This window comes from Festucalex cinctus, chromosome 19 (assembly GCF_051991245.1).
Source record: "Festucalex cinctus isolate MCC-2025b chromosome 19, RoL_Fcin_1.0, whole genome shotgun sequence".
In the NCBI taxonomy this organism is placed as follows: Eukaryota; Metazoa; Chordata; class Actinopteri; order Syngnathiformes; family Syngnathidae; genus Festucalex; species Festucalex cinctus.
Window position 1 is genome coordinate 19,752,851 of NC_135429.1, and position 4,719 is coordinate 19,757,569.

Below are 4,719 nucleotides of genomic sequence, written 5' to 3' on the forward strand. Positions count from 1 at the left end.
AACCCCAGCGGAAAACGAGGGAACACTTCTTTGTTGCGATTCAAGGGTAAGTATTTAATTTTCCTATGTTTGACATTTGACATTTTATGGCTTCATATTGACACAACTACTGACTTGACTTCACAGACATTGCTGACTGACATTCCCCTCTTGGTAAGGAAAGCGAGTTGTGGTGTGCGTGCGTGCGTGCGTGTATGTATATATATATATATATATATCCATCCATCCATTTTCTTGACCGCTTATTCCTCACAAGGGTCGCGGGGGCTGCTGGCGCCTATCTCAGCTGGCTCTGGGCAGTAGGCAGGGGACACCCTGGACTGGTTGCCAACCAATCGCAGGGCATATATATATATATATATATATATATATATATATATATATATATATATGTATATATATATATATTGCCCACTTATTACTTTTCTGCTTCTTAAGTTCACAATGGACTCTGAAGAAGACAATGAGGATGAACATCAAGTCATGCCTCGTGATGAAGATCAAGTCATCACTCAGGACATTATGGACATAAATATTGAGGACGCTACTGAGCCAGGAAGCACTGATAATACTGAAAATGAAATGGGAAGCTAATAACAAACCTTAATAATAATAATAATAATAATAATAATAATAATAATAATAATAATAATAATAATAATAATAAATTATCTGAGCTGCTTTTCCTCACAAGGGTCGCGGGAGTGCTGGAGTCTATTCCAGCTGACATCGGGCAGCAGGCAGGGTACACCCTAAACTGATTGGCAGCCAATCCAGGGCACACACAGATGAACAACCACGTAATACTACTACTACTACTAATAATAATAATAATAATAATAATAATAATAATGATAATGAATTTATAAGGTTTACCACATTACTGTCATCTATAGTCCAATTGATGCGCTGTGATAAAACATTCCTTTGCTATATGTTAGTGATGGGAAAATGAAGCTTCATGAACCATTTGCAATATTTTCTTACTATTTTTATTTTATTTTTTTACTACTGCTGCTCTTGGTTTTAAGATAAAGGCTAGTACAATGTAAATTAAATTTCTAATGCGTCTTTAGAGATGCAAGACGAAGGTCAGGAAATTTCCTCTGTATCGTTAGCACTACTGTATGCAGTCTTGTCTGTACAACTGAAGGTTAGGCTACTAACAAAATTACTGTGATAAGAAAAAAACACAGCTGACACATATGACAACCCTTAATGTGCAAATGATGTAATTTCCACATTAAGGGTTGTCATATGTTGACATATGTTTGCTCATATCTTGCCTCTACAGGTGGATCCATATCCATTCAATTCCTTCACTGAGGCAGCCCTTAGCCTATTCTTTGAAACCTCCGGCATTTCAGAGAGCAATTTTTCTTGCTTAATAGAAATCCTGTCACACGACAGTTTCAAGGAGGAGGATGTACCGCCAAGTGTCAGTGTTTTCAAGGTAGGCAGAGAAAAGCTGGATACCTCACATTAAAGGTCTTGACATTCTAGCATTCTTATTCTTGACAATAATACTGTATATGTGACCTCACCGGTCTAAACATGACGTTCTGATTAACATGACATTTTTGGAATATGAGTTATGCAGCAAAATGCAGCTGTTTTTATCCATCTCAGGCCGCAGCCATTTTGTCACTTGCTGAAGACATCACAGTTGCTCAGGTCTCACGCAAAGACCAATCACAGCTCTCCTGTTTTCTTAAGCGGAGCTGTGTGTCATGTTTTGGTTTTGTGGGGGTGGGATTTTGTTTTCTTTTGGTGTTTTTGGTTGTCATGTATTCCTTGTCTCTTGCCTTTTCCCGTTATGTCTAACCATGTCCACCTGAGTGTGTCTTCCCTTCCCACTGTGTTGATCAATCAGCTCCCCAAGCCTCTTGTATCTTGCCCAGGTGTCTGTTGTTTTCTCGTTATCATGTGTATTTAGTTGCCCTGCTTTCTTTCAGTTCTTGTTGAGTCATTGTTGCTGTTCCTGTTCCTGTTGTTGTCCAGTCATCCCAAGTTTTCCATGCCATGCCTTGTTGTCCTCGTGTTTTCGTCATTAGTTTGTTTTTGACCTTGTTAATTTGTATTTTTCCATAGTCCCTGGTTTACATTTTTTGTCAAATAAATCCCCTTTTTACTTGCATCCCTGCCTTGCCTTGTTTTTGTTGCCCCCTGCATTTGGGTCCTGCCTCCGACACCCCCCCACCCCCCCCCCCCCCCCAACGTGACACTGTGATTGATTTGCCAGAGTGACTGTGATATAATTTTCAGCCTTCTGACAATCAAGTCAAGTCAACTTTTATTTATATATAATGATAAAAACTGCTGGATTGTGCTGCTAAACTCATATTCCACTAACAATATCAACCAAATTACCATATTTAGAGCAGTGGGGCTGCATATAACATATTATTTTGAAGAATTTTTGGGGGGGTTGACTTCCCCGTTGTTACTGTAAGTCAAGAAAAACGCTTTGTTTTAAAATGCTGTACTCATGTGACCGTTTTCCCCATTTCAGAGGATAAGGAAAAACATACCAAAGGTGCCTATTAGTGTACATGGTGATGACTCCAATTTCTGCCACTTTATTATGGAGAAGACAGTGGAAAACATTTGGAAAACAATATGCACATGGCCAAAATGACATTTGTGCCAGTGACCGACTGCCACAGGGACGCCTTCAATTCAAGGCTCTTTCACCAGAGCAAGCTTTTTTGCATACAGTCTGTCAAGACAAATGTGGGAAAGGTACACTAATTAAAAAAAAAAAAAAAAACTCACCCAAAAAAGATAAAATAACCTCATTTTATGTAGCCTTTACTGTTTTGTTTGTTTGTTGCCAATACTACAGTTGGTTTTGTATTTTGTTTCAGACAAGGCTCGATCACTTCCACCTTGATGGTCTTGGTGTTGGAAGACTGCAGATAAGTCTGATCTGGGACAACTTGATGACACAAGTCCAACAATTTCTTAGTGATCCGATTGTTTCAATCGACAGACCACATTGGCTCAAGCAGGTAACAAAGTTATACAGATAAGTACATAACCAGTGCATTTACTCAGGAACAGTCCACCCAAAGATGATGCTTTTGCATGTTCATTTTAATTGATCTATCCCTTGTAACTTTTTATGCTACATGCAGAGATTAAATCTATTACATAACACATTATTCTTTCAGCTTCCAGATCTTCATCACTTGGCATGTGCGACTGGCTGTGAGGTGCTCCATCTTGTTCAGATGTGGCCCATAATAGGAAGAGATGTTTTGTGTTGCCCAGAGGCATTTACAGCAGCCTCTGCTGAATACTTTGGCCACAACAACTGCCACCTTCTCACCAAAGCCAACATCTTGCTGAGTAGCTACCTGTCCTCAATCAGATCGGCAAGACTTACTGACAAGGAGGCAAGGCAACTCCAGGTTCAGATATGTGACCATCACATACTATTTAAGAGGGTAATTCTGTTCGATCAGTTTGTTTGTTTTTCTCCAATGCTACTTTGCATTTAGACATTTAAGAATTTTTTTTTTTTTTAAGATATGGAAGGCAGAGGTGCCAAACCGGGCCAACATCCATTGTGGCTATCACACTGGGGAGCAAATAGATGTGCCGGGCCACCCCATGATTGGTGATTGCAACCACTTTGAGCGATACCACCACAGGATTAAGGATATGGGTAAGTAAATTTCTTGGACATTTGCTAGGGCCTACAAATGCTTGAAGCTCACTGTCTTGAGTGCATGTTGTACCTCAGTTATAGCTCACAAGAATGGTATTAGTATGGAGAAAACAATGGTGAAGAGGATTGCAGTGTTGGATGCTCTTTGCACATTGTCAACACAAAATGATAAAGCAGCAGAGAATACATCTGTCCATGGGCTTCCAGGCTATGCCCCTGTTTACAGACCATCAGGATCAGTCACACTGGTATCTGCTGATAAGATATGGGCTGGGTAGGAAAATAAATGTAAAAATATGGTAATAAAATAAATGATTAAAAGAATTGTATTGCATGTTAACCACTTTCTAATACAGGAGTTAATTCTGATTCTGTAGGAGGAGGAGGAAAAGCTTTCCAGATTCCTTGCTGTCATTCCAGTCACGTTTGATGAAGTACATATTCTCACATTTGGTCACCATTATATCACGATTCTTAATCATATAATTGCCCCCTATTTTCATCATGTGCGTGGGTGCAGACTTTGTGACCGGGTTTGATTCTGTCTGTGCAACTCATGAGGTGGCCATTACCTGACTAGTACTGTGCCACAGACAAGTGGTTTGGTACTGTTACATTTGTGCTGTATTTAGTGTATAATTGTTTTGTTTATTAATATTATACAAACTTAGTTTTTCATTGTATGTATTGTATATGTAGAAAATAAATGGAGGTTTAATAAATATACTGTCAATTTATTGAAGTACAAAAAAAAAGGGTGGGAATCTTAACAGTCTCGTCAGTTGGCTTGTATTTACTTTCAGCCTTGTTGAATCATTGTCAGGTGTATTGTGTTTTGTTGGTACTTTGTTATAGTATTTACAATATTTGGCTTTTAGTTTAGTGTTTCCAACAGCAATTTTATTTAATAAACCTGTACAACTTTGTTTCGTACACCTTCTTCCCCTCCTATGTTCTTGGGTCCACAATTTAAAGTGTCAGTGTGTGTGTGCGTGTGGGTGTGAGACAAGGCAGCTAATTAGGCAGATAAGAAGCAGCTGGAGCAG

The 4,719-nt window shown here is 39.0% G+C and overlaps 1 long non-coding RNA gene across 1 annotated transcript; it reads left to right on the forward strand.

Annotated features, from left to right (window-relative positions):
* Positions 1-1,305: 1,305 nt before the first annotated feature.
* On the forward strand, positions 1,306-2,944 carry LOC144007256 (uncharacterized). The gene is made up of 3 exons (XR_013280129.1): positions 1,306-1,453; positions 2,513-2,742; positions 2,868-2,944. It is a non-coding gene; the product is annotated as an uncharacterized LOC144007256 (long non-coding RNA).
* Positions 2,945-4,719: the final 1,775 nt, after the last annotated feature.